Genomic DNA, 13,424 nt, shown 5'->3' on the forward strand with positions numbered 1-13,424 from the left:
AATCATACCACATCTTCTGTTATATATTAGTAGTATACCGCTGTTAGAAGGTAACTATTTTCTGAAGGTCAACCATAGCCTTGAACAAATAACCTTTCTGCTCAAAAGAATAATGTTTTAAACAGTAAAAATTAAAATCGGAAATATATTTTACAAATTAAACAATTTTGTAGTTCATAGTACGAGAAACAGAACTGAAAATTTATAGTCATACTTAACACTTATCAACGCTTGTATATATAAAATGTGGAGACGCAATATAGCCCCCCCCCCAAAAAAAAAAAAAAAAAAACAACATGAAAATTGTTTAAACAGGTGAAATGAACACGATAGTACGATTAGAAATTAAAGGTTAAAAAGTTGGTACTAAAATTGTTTTGTACCCCTTTATTTGTTAAAGACACTCGTACGTAATTGCTGATTGTTGGTTGCTTAACGTTCACTTGCGAATGTTTCATGCATGTTCAAGATGAGCACAAATTACTAACACATGCTACATGCAGGTCCTGGAAGGAGGAATTACGTTAGGGAAGTTTGGACTGCCACAGGACACAATGAGGTATACACGACGCATTGGATCTAATATTCTCATTCTCACTGGACGTGACTGCGAACTTGTACATTCCACACAGCTTAATGGGTGACATACTTCAGCCAGGGTTTTACTTCCGGTCGGAAAAAGACCAAATTGACCATATCTATATTTCCCAGTCGCCCTTTACAAAATCCTTTCATAGTTAAAAAAGATTCGGTTGTAATGTAGAAAATTTTGCTGTTGAATTCTTACTTAAACGATATACCATATCCTAATTTTGACGGTGATGTTGTGTAAATAGCTATTGGTTGTCGTCTATTTATGTATTTCATAAGTGTTTCTCGTTTCGCGTTTTTATATAGATAAGACCGTTGGTTTTCCGTTTTGAATGGTTTCACACTAGTAATTTTTGGGGGCTTTTTGGTTGCTGTTTGGTGTTAGCCAACACTGGTGGTAAGCGGATGGTCGTAACGTAAAATTATGGTTAGCCGCAAAGGTGAGTCAACTCTAGGGATAAGTTTTTCTTTTCCGATTTTCTTGTGCATTAATTGCATTCACTGTATCAATTTTCCTGCACCAGATGCGCAATTTGTCAATACCTGTCTCTTCGGTGATGCTCGTGGTCAAAATATTTGAAATCCAAAGCTTACACAAATGTATATAAAAGATATAGAGCTATAATCCAAAAGGTCCAAAAAGTATAGCAAAATCCGTTAAAGGAATCAAAGCTTTGCATAAGGGAGATACATTCCTTAATTTATAATAATTTCTAACATTTGGTAACTACGGAGCCCCGCTAGGAACATGCAAAGAAAAAAAATATATTGGGCGCACAACTTAAATATGTTGTGCGCACAAAATAATATATTGTGCGCACGAAATAATATATTGTGCGCACAATTTAAATATATTGTGCGCACAACTGAAACATATTGTGCGCACAATATGATATGGTGTGCGCCTAAAATTAGGAAAACAGTTTTCTCTTGACCATGAACTCATTTTATTGATAATTCAACAAGTTTAAATTTCGTAGTTTACACGAAATCTCAGACACCAAATGCAAAAGTTCTTCTATATTTGGTTCTATGAAACGATTTTAATGTCTAAATGTCACCAAAATTTTTTTTTGGTGTTTTGGTGTATTTCTAGGATACAATAAGCATTTAGCTAGATATATTTGGGGTACGGAATGTTTGTATGGTGTTATTGTCTATCTTGCAGTAATATTAGTCGGACCTTGATTTTATATTCATGGTTCGTCTTATTTGATTCTTGTTTGGTCTTTTTTTTTCAGATACTATAAGGAATAAGTGAACTTTTGTTTTATGGAATGATTGTAATGTATATATATTTGTCTGACCTTGACTTTATTTTCATGGTTTATTGGTCAATTTTAAATATCTCAGAATTTGTCTATTTTTTAGATACGATAATAAAGGTATAGTTTAACTGTATTTAATGTACAAAATAATTATAAGGCGCGCATGTTTTATAAGGTTTGTTTCTCAGATACATTTGGTTCTTCAATACAGCAAGAAAATCTCGCACCCAAAGGCTCGCTTCAGCTGGCCCATAAACAAAAATATGTACTAGTTCAACGATTATGGACGTCATACTAAACTTCTTACGTGTTTCTCGTTTCTCGTTTTTTTATATAGATTAGGCCGTTGGTTTTCCGGTTTGAATGGTTTTACACTAGTAATTTTGGGGACCCTTATATAGCTTGCTGTTTGTTGTGAGCCTAAGCTACGTGTTAAAGACCGTACCTTGACCTATAATGGTTCACTTTTCTAAATTGTGACTTGGATGGAGAGTTATCTCTTTTTTTTTTTATTTTTTTGTTAATGTCTAGGAGACAATATTATATTTATAAAATTACAACATAATCAAATGACGATTTTGATACAAATATGGTCGAAAATTAATAATATAACAATTATAGCCAATTTATGAGGCCAATACAGGATATATCGACCTCGAACTTCGTCCTCAGTCAATATACTTCTTTCAGGTCAATATACCCTTGTATCGACATCATACAAATGCTATAATTTTATAATATACTATTCTTTTATTTGTCTTTATGAATATAACTTTTACTCTTTGGTCTGTTTTTTTTTTCTTTTTTTTTTCAACTTCAGATACTTTATTTCACTATAATAGTTGTTAACAAATCCCCTTAATGTTACAACAATTGCACTTAGGTTCTGCCCTGTATGGTTAATTACCAATAAAACCAGGGGATTTCATTGGCAAACTTTTTATAATTCCACATAGTATTGCGTGTTAGTTACAATTTACAGAGTAATAGCTGTCTACAACATGTGTGCATTACTTTACTTAACAATGAAAAAGAAAACGGAACTTTGACCGTTTTTTGTTTAGTTTTTAGTTTCTGATTAATCGAAAGTGAGAAAGCATGGTTTCGATCAGATCAAGAGGTCAGTATAATCGAATTATGATTGTTTTTTAGATAGTATCTTAGCATTCAAATACACTAACCATTGAATAATATACTATATCTGATATTCAAACAGAAAATTAAAGAGCAATTTTGTTTAGAAATTTTTCTTCTTTTTATTTCAATGATTTTTTTGTGATTCTCAAAAATCTAGGCCAATCAAATGTAAACAAGACAGACAGAGAATCAAATTTCTAAAATTTTTCTTTGAAATTTTCTCAAAAAGGAATTTTCCGGATGATATAAAATTTGTGCATCAATTTCTTTTTTTAGGACTGACATCATATTCACATATTTGGTTCTCTTTTCTGATAAATAAAAGCATTTATAAATCACAAAGCAAACAATTGTTATAATATGATTAAGTACATAATATTCAACATCTTCAATTTTGTACCCAGTTACAAGATTTTTCAGACAAAAAACATGTTTACCAATATTAAGATACATAAATATTTGGTGTAATAATTTCCAATAATTTTTTACCCATGTGCATTCAAAGAAAAAATGATTATAGCTATCAGATTTGAAACATCTCTCACAGTTTTCACTATTAACTACCTTCCAGCGGTACAGATTATGGTTAATAGCTAAAATATTATGCAGTAGTTTCCATCTAAACATTTTTAATCTATTATCTTTTAAAAAAAGAAAGGTATAAGATAAATTTTTCTTAATGAAATATATGACATTTTCGCCTGATAGTTGTTTTTTCCATGAGCAAAAACCCACTGGGAGCTCTTTATTTGACCTGATTATAATATTATAAATTTCCATTACAAAACATTTTAATGTCTTGTGTTATGTTGATTTTAGTATGTTTTGATATATTGCTCTTTAATTTTTGGATCCAACTTTTGGGTAAAGCTTTTCGAAGAGAAATTAATTCAGCAATCCAATTTTGTTTCTTTTTAAGTTTATTTAATATTTTATGAGATATTTCTCCTTTATCATCAATTACATCATTAACAAAAATTAGGTTTTCCTTTACCCAATGACTATAATATAAACTTTTGCCACATGTTTTTATATATTGGTTTCCCCAAATAACTTGCTTCTTATTTCCCTATAATTTTCAGGTTCTTTTTTCTTCCCTCCTCCATTTTTAATCCAACATTTCAAAATCTCAAAGTAAAATGTAGGCACATGTAAGTTTTTAAGGTTTTCTAGTGACTTATGAGAATTAAGATTCATTTTAAATATCAAATTATTTTCCCCAAACTCTCTAAGATAAAAGGTAGGTATGATTTTCCAGTTAGCGCAAGTTTCATCAGTTAATCTGTTAACCCAATTTATTTTGATAGCCTCAATGTATGCATCAATATCTGTCATTTTTAATCCCCCTTCAATATAATCTTTTCTTAACACTGAGCGTTTAAATTTCTCGCGTTATCTCATTGGCATTCATACCACATCTTCCTTTATCTACCCAAAATATATAAAAGAAATTAAAAGTAAAATTCATAGAAGACCAAGTTAACACAAAGACCAGAGGCTCCCGACCTTGGACGGACACAAAAATGCGGCGGAGTTAAACATGTTTTGTGAGATCTCAACCCTCCTTTTGTAGCCAATGCAGATAAAAAAAACCCAGCAAAACCCAGCAATACCGACAGTAAAACTCAGTTTAAAAGAAGTCCTTGTCCGATGTCCGCTGTCAGAATAGGTAACAAATGAAACCAAACAAAATGACAATGATACATAAATTAACAAAGCACTACTAGCAGTTACTGACATGCCAGCTCCACACCTCAATATATGAGAAGTATATAACCCGTATTTGTATGATCTATGGTGTATATGTATTATGTTGTCTCATTGGTACTCGCATCGATCGCGTCAATCGGGCCACAAATTTTTGAATAAATGATGCCCCAAAACGGACCATATTTGGAAAAAATTGAATCATAATTGTTTTGTTTGTTTTCAAAATATATCACTGAGGGATACTTTTTCATTGACTATTCCTAAATTGCTTCGTAACATTTCAGTTTCATAATGAATACGAACAATATTCTGTAAAATTGTATAATGAAATCGATCAAAAAAAGATACTATCAGTGACCTCTTGCCCTCTCTTCTTTTAATCAGAATGAATCAGAACTTGGCCTGAAACATTTGTACACAACTCTTAAAAAAATTCTAATTCATAATTAGCATACTGTTCTACGTCGGAAACTTGTAATTCAGTGGTAGTCGTTTATTGGTGTGGTTCATATATGTTTATCGTTTTGTTACAGTCATTTTGGGCCTTTTATATTTTGCTGTTAGGTGTGAGCCAACACTCCGTAATGAAGACCGTACTATAACCAATTATTGGTAACTTTTAATAAATTATGATTTGGATGGAGAGGCTGTCTCATTGGCACTCATATTGCATCTTTAGATTTATATATGTACTCAGTTTTATCTCTATTTGATCACAACTTAATGGTGAATTTCTTAGACTGAACACACCGTCACATTTCAATAACGAACAGTACATGTTGGGTCAAAACCGTACTTAATCATGAACATAGTCATCTTCAATAATAACAAAAACTTGTGTACGTGTATTCAGTTTTCAGTGGATTTGACTTACTCTACACTTTTACAATGATATGTTGAGGGAAACACCATTATTCATTTATGTTGATGACACTAAAACTTCATCATAAACTATAACCAAATCATTTACCATCAACAGAGACGGACTGATGAACGGACGTAAAGACTTTTAAACATAATGGCCATCTCCTTCGTCGACGGAGCATAACAAAATCAAAGTCGTGAATTGAGGAACATGTCAGTCTAGTGTCAATCAAAACAGAATCTTGAGATTTTCAGAAATAAAGTATAGTGCATAAGTGCAAATAGTAGTTGTATATTTGTTATACGAAAGTCTACACAGGTTCGATAGTGTCCTCGCTCTATTGCCAAGTCTGTTTCAAACCGTTCCAATAAACTCTGTGGAGGCTTCCGACGCATCTGTTGGTAAACCAAGTTTCAGACGAAATAAACGTAATGTATTCAGTATTCATGTCAGGAGTCGATACAAATGCACTGATGATTTTTTGCTAGAGTATTTCCATGTAATCTAGCCCATTTCAAAAGAAAACCTTATGCATTTCTCCATTCTATCACTTTAAAAATGAGACATTGCAGCTCCGTACCATGTGTAAGGTCAAAGAATTTAACGCACACTATATAATGTTGTAAGCACAATATATTTAACTGTGCGCACAATATGTTTAAGTTGTGCGCACAATATATTTAAGTTGTGTGCACAATATATTTAAGTTGTGCGCACAATATTTTTAGATTGTGCGCACAATGTATTATTTTGTGCGCACACTATATTATTTTGTGCGCACACTATATTATTTTGTGAGCACAATTTATTTAAGTTGTGCGCACAATATATTTTTTTTCTTTGCATGTCCCTAGCGGGGCTCCGTAACTGCAAATTTAAATAACCAAAAAAATTCGTATGTTCATGCCACTACCAAAGTACTGGCTACTGGGCTGGTGATACTCTCGGGGACTAACAGTCCACGAGCAGAGGCATCGACCCAGTGGTAGTAATAACATTAACGGTACCAATTTTCCTGCACCAGATGCGCATTTCTACAATACATGTTTCTTCGGTGATGCTCGTGGCCAACATATTTGAAATCCAAAGCTTAAAAGGTTTATTTGAACCAAGCCGCTTGTCTGTCTCAAACACACTAATCCACTGTGTCTAAACCACACCGGCAAAATTTGCTCGGACTCGATGGTATCTAACATCCGGCACAATGACGGAACACCAATAGACAAAAGAAAGGTAGATTTCTCCTTATTTTTTTTAATTTTTTTTATGATATCGAAGAATATATATACATATACAACTATTTTTTATTGTGAGATGCTATATTTTCTACAACCGTTCTATATTAACGGAGAAATAAGTCAAAATGCATGTCAAAATGACGAATTGAGTGAACCTTGCCTCGAAATTGTTTAATTTCTCGTTAAATTGTTCACATTGTACGGAAAGAAAGGTACGGGAAGATAGATATTGACACGGACATTGCAAATTTAGTTATTATGAGCATCTCAATAATTGTATTTCTGTGTATGGAACGAAAGAAAAGGGTCATGTCAAATTAAAATAAACCGGTTTCGTCAATGTTGTTACTTCACAATCACCCGGTTTCGTCTATATATATCACCCGTTTTTTTTTTGTTGTTTTTTTAACAAACAATTTATGAAAAGAAACTTTGGCACGGATCTGAACATTGTCTTTCAAGAATTTAAATATATATTTATTGTAAAGTAAACTTGGCGTGTTAAAATCTATTTTAAACGGGCACTTTTGGACATAGTTAATTATGATAATACACATTTTCCTAATGAAAGGCGAATCCCTTACTTCACTTAACTTCAAACTAATTTTAAATGGAATATAAATATTGAATAGCAAACACTGGTATCTAATTATTTTGTAACATTATTATATTTTCTTTGTTTATAATAGTAAGTATGTAAAGATGAAAAATAAAAGGATGTGTTTTGATTGTGCCATAATTTTAATTTACTATACTATATTATATACACTTAGTTTACAATATTTACTATCAATTATTAATACATTTATGCATTCAATCATTGACGAACAGTCCCAAACCGACTATAGTCTATACTGTTCTGCACAAATTAATCATGCATGCAGTCCTGTCAGATTTTCTGATACTATATATACTGTGTTACTTGCGCACTAAAGCGAGTTTTAACACTTAAGCATCCATAACATAGCAATGAGATTTGTAACTTTCTCCCCGTTTCTGGTAGGCACATTTATTTTCATAGGCATGTTTTTCACATTATTTTTACAGTTCAAATTCATTTTTTGTACAGTTCAAATTCAATTGAAACTTCAAGATAACTTTCGAAAACAATATCTGACAGTTTTGTATTTTCAATGTGAATAAAAGTTGGTTTGCAAAACATGACCGTCATTTATATCTAGGTCTTATTAAGAAGAAATGACGGTAACCACTTATCCTATAAACATTGACAATGAGACAACTTTCTTTTAGACACAAAAATTATATTGAATTAATCAAGTTTAGGTCAGCGTATGCCTTAAACAATGAGAAAAACACACAAACTGCATGAAAGCAAGTTATGACGGGTGCCGCATGTGGAGCAGGATCTGCTTACCCTTCCGGAGCACCTGAGATCACCCCTAGTTTTTGGTGGGGTTCGTGTTGTTTATTCTTTAGTTTTCTATGTTGTGTCATGTGTACTATTGTTTTTCTGTTTGTCTTTTTCATTTTTAGCCATGGCGTTGTCAGTTTGTTTTAGATTTACGAGTTTGACTGTCCCTTTGGTGTCTTTCGTCCCTCTTTTATAACAGGGCCCTAAATTATAAATGTAAAACAATTCAAACAAGAAAACTACCTGCCTATTTTATGTTCAAAACGCATATGGTATAAAGCAACCAAAGACAGCCATGGCATTACAAGCGTGTGATTCGGGAATGGACTGAGTCAAAGTGTTGTCGCTGACACAAACAGTACAACAAAAGTACAAATAATAAAAAATGATGAAAAAACCTTAACTCGTCCGATGACAGAGCCTGTATAGTAAATGCGCGATGTGTGCCAAAACTTGTATCATAGTTAAAATTATCCCTTAAATATAATAAATATACATGTATTCGCAGTTTACTATGAAGTCCACTATCCCTGAACTAGCATAAATATTTATTAAGGGGCCAGCTAAAGGACGCCAACGGATGCGGGAGTTTCTCGCTTCATTGAAGACCCATTGTGGCCTTCGGCTGTTTTCTGCTCTATGGTCGGGTTGTTGTCGCTTGGAATTTGTATGAACTTTTCATGTTGATAGACATTTTTAAATAATACGTCCACTTTGAAATAAACTGAATCCGTCTGTCCGTATATATTGTCAAAATATATTGACCAACGTCAGTGTACGATCATCATAACACAACGGCGACAGTACAGACTCGTTTTTTTTTAGTAATGTTAACAAAATAATTATTATTGAATTTGGTCCATGACCTGAGACTATTATACTATTATACTAATTTGTACATAGCAGTAAAGTTACAATAAGGGATAAAAAAAATATTTTAATGCATGGTAGTTGTAATCCTACATTCATTTTCTATGTCGATTATGCATGTATATACAGTTGTCTTATTATCAACGTTTATCCTTAAGAAGATTTATTTTTAACGATTGTAGAAAAGATTACATACATAGAATGATTAGATTACTTATAACGGTGTCCATCCTTTTGTGCGAGAAAATCACATATTAATTGTGTGTTTCGATTTTTAAGACCGTAAACTTTAATTTCAAGTTTAAACATGTTCAACATATTTTCCCATAACTCATATAGAAAACGCATAGAGAGCTTTAATCTGAATATATTGTTAACAAATTTCGGAATGCAAAGTAAAATTAAAATATTTGTGTTCTATAAGAGTAGGAATTTAAGTTTTTGCTTATTATTTATTTGAATCTGAGACTCATATAAATAATAAGCCGTTGTCCGGTGAACGAATTTGTTTTCCAACGACCCACAAAACTCCTTTTGAACGCTGAAGTTAAACAATCAATTATAATGTAATGCGATTATGATTTTTTTTATTTGACCAAACCGGGTTATGCATTTTGAAATATATGACGAAACCGGGTTGTATACATTGACGAAACCGGCCAGTTCCATTTTGACATGACCCATTTCTTTCGTTCCATACACAGAGATACAATTATGGAGATGCTCATAATAACTAAATTTGCAATCTCCGTGTCAATATCTATCTTCCCGTACCTTTCTTTCCGTACAATGTGAACAATTTAACGAGAAATTAAACAATTTCGAGGCAAGGTTCACTCAATTCGTCATTTTGACATGCATTTTGACTTATTTCTCCGTTAATATAGAACGGTTGTAGAAAATATAGCATCTCACAATAAAAAATAGTTGTATATGTATATATATTCTTCGATATCATAAAAAAAAATAAAAAAAATAAGGAGAAACCTACCTTTCTTTTGTCTATTGGTGTTCCGTCATTGTGCCGGATGTTAGATACCATCGAGTCCGAGAAATTTTGCCGGTGTGGTTTAGACACAGTGTAATCGTGAGTGTGTTGATATTGAAACTAAATTTGATACATAAAATCCTCCCAGTTTTCGTAAAATAGTCATTTAAAAATTTGAGTATGGTGCATGGTCGTAACTTTAAATGTGTCATGGTCGTAACATCAACTATCATAGTATTTTGGATGATGGTCGTAACCAACATGACATGGTCGTAATTTTTGAAAGATGATCGTAACTCGATTATTTAGACGAACATTGATCAAAGTATTGTAAAAGTATTGTACAAATAACCATGTTAATAAACTAGAATGTCATATGTGGTTTACTACAAACAATATTATTTGTTACTCTGATAATGGTATGCAGAAATGAAGTAAAAAAATTATTAAACCTAAACAGTTCTGATGTATTCCAAACGCCCATCATTAAGGAGTAACAGTGAAAACTGATCAACTCGCAGTAAGCCACATAGTTTGTTAGGGTGGAGTATTAATACACTGTACGTTAAGGTATACAATTGTTCATTCATGTGTATTCCCTCATATTTATTTCTAGATTTTTTTTTCTTTACAACTTTTTATTATCTGCAATCATGTTGGCAGGTTAAATTATTGAACGTACAATTTTGATCAATCCAGCTTTAACTTTTAATCAACTATTGCAGTTCTTTTAACCATTGGCCTTCAAATATTAAGCTTTTTCGTCATTCATGATGATGGTAATACCACAAATGCGCTTCGGATTCCTGCAGTTTTAAATGTGTTGTTTTTATTTTTTATCGATTGAATGACGATCATATATTGCGGTATATCATTGATATTATTTCTAAGTATTGATACGGAATGAAAACTGAGTCAATGGTGTCGCAATGAACATTGTGTTAACCTCGAAAGTAGGAATATTGTTATATACATTTTAAACGCTGAATTTAAAAGTAAAAAAAAAAAAAAAATGAGTAGCTTGTAGTCAGTATAATATTACAAGGTAGAACTAGTACTTTATGTACTGCGGCAACTATCGCATACATATGTAGGCTGAAAATAAGGTTTAACATGTTATATGTTCATGTTGTATGAATGTATTCAGCTTTAAAAGACCAGCACGCTGCTTCGAGGCATACATTTTCTATCTTTTAATAATATCCTGGCAACAGCCTTCTGATACATGTATTTGATTTCAATCTTATGTTCAGTGTGTATAGCGGATATCAGTGTAGAATATATAACAACAACCTCCTACGTTCGAATCTAACACAACGTTAATTGCAAACCCATGGATTCAGTTGTCCTTCCCATGTCAATAAATCCTCGCTCAAACTCAAACGGCACCCATAAGTAGTTAACGATTTGATTTCATTCAACAAATTAATTTATGACCTGCATGTACGTGGCTATGCTATTAATCATAAACGTGTTATTTGTTCTATAGGATGTTTGCATAATTTCAACGGAGGCAATTTAGTATGGTACCAATAGGCGTATTCAGGATTTGCTATAACCACGGGTTATAATCATACCTGAAATTCGTCATTGTACAGGGAATAACTGTGACATTATAATCAGCTTGACTTCACCAAAATGACAATACAACTTTTAAACATCCAGGCTAAAAATAAGGCGTATGTTCTTAAATTCAGATACGGACCCGCGAGGTCGCAGCTATGTTCTAGTCTCGATAACCAAATTCATAACCTATCAATAAAATAAAATAAAAATTCAAAAAAAGTAGGAGACTGTTATTTCATGTGATGTCCAATTTGTTAAAAACGTCTTCTTTAAAATCATTTATTTTGTAGACAAAAATGCTATGATACATTTCGTGCTTTTTTTATTCCTAGCTAAGACTGATCATAACCAGAGCTGTGCTTCTTGTTTAAAAATGAATTCTCCACTTTTGAGAATTTATTCGTGTTATTGAATTAAACCGCTTACAACTATTTGCCTCTTGGTTTATTTTATACATTATATTTTAAGTAACAGTGACTGTTCATTTCATTTTGTATTGTTTCATGCGGTTCGTTCCACTTTTCCTCCGTTTGCACTAAACAGGTACCCGTATCTTAACCTCTTTTAGTTTTTAATCATTTGTGAAAATTTCAAAACATTTAAAAAATAGGAATTTTGATATTTCATAACTTTAAAGTCATGTAAAACGAGTGACCGTTGAAAACTAATGTTAATCAAATTCTTGAATCAATGCATTCATACATCATACACTTGGTCTTCTGTGCACAATTTTGTCATTTTTTGCATAAATTTCGTATAATCGTTAATTGTTTCTTCAATCGGTCAGTGTTGCTGTGAAAAAATGGAAGCTTGTTAATGGTCGTGTTTTGAAGCAGAAGTTTAACGATTGTCACCCGTTTGTGAACAATCAACAAAGAAGCATGGATATTTAGGTAAGAACGTTTCTAACAGGTACGATACGATATAGTTTATTTTGATTACGGAGCGATTTTTTCGTTTGGTTTTCGATTCCCACTGGCGTATTGCGATCTTTTGATATTTCATAACTTAATCTTTTTACGAAAAATCACGCTGCAAACGGAAAACATGTCGGCAAATTGTTTGTTGGAAGCAGCAATTAAGAATAGGTAAACGTCTGCTAAATAATGACAAATTAGAGAATTTGCTAGAGAAAAATAAAATATATGTACATTAGTTTTATAATATAAACTAGCCATTAAGAAACAAATGCATATTTCTTATTTTATTTGAAGTTTCATTTGACCTTTATCAAAATTCCAAAATACTACAATTTGAAAACTTTTTTGAATTTTGAAATATTAAGTGTTACACGGACCGTAATTGCTTAATCAAACGTGGTATGTAAAAAAAAACAATTAGCAAAACTTAACAAATATATCATATAATACAATCATATAAAAACACGTTTAAAAACCTTGCCTTGCCTTATTCGGTCCGATTAAATAAAAAGTTACGACCATAATAATTAACGTTACGACCATCCTAAACATTTTTTGTTGTTTCAGTTACGACCATCATGCTCGAATTTTTAAATGACTATTTTACGAAAATAAGCATGTTTTTATTATCAAATTTTGTTTCAATTTTAACGCACTGACGATTAGTATGTATGAGACAAGCGGTTTGGCTCAAATAAACCTTTTACTGCACGAAAATCGGAAAAATAAAAACTAACCTCCAGAGTTGTCTTCCATGTTCGGCTAACCGTAACTTTACGTTATGATCATCCGCTTACCACCAGCGATACAAGTGAGAGGTTAAGTTAGCTTTAACCAGGTTTTATCCATAATTTTCTACATAAGAAAAAGCATGTACTTGGTCAGGAATATGAGAGTTA

Source organism: Mytilus galloprovincialis, chromosome 7 (genome assembly GCF_965363235.1).
Source record: "Mytilus galloprovincialis chromosome 7, xbMytGall1.hap1.1, whole genome shotgun sequence".
Classification (NCBI taxonomy): Eukaryota; Metazoa; Mollusca; class Bivalvia; order Mytilida; family Mytilidae; genus Mytilus; species Mytilus galloprovincialis.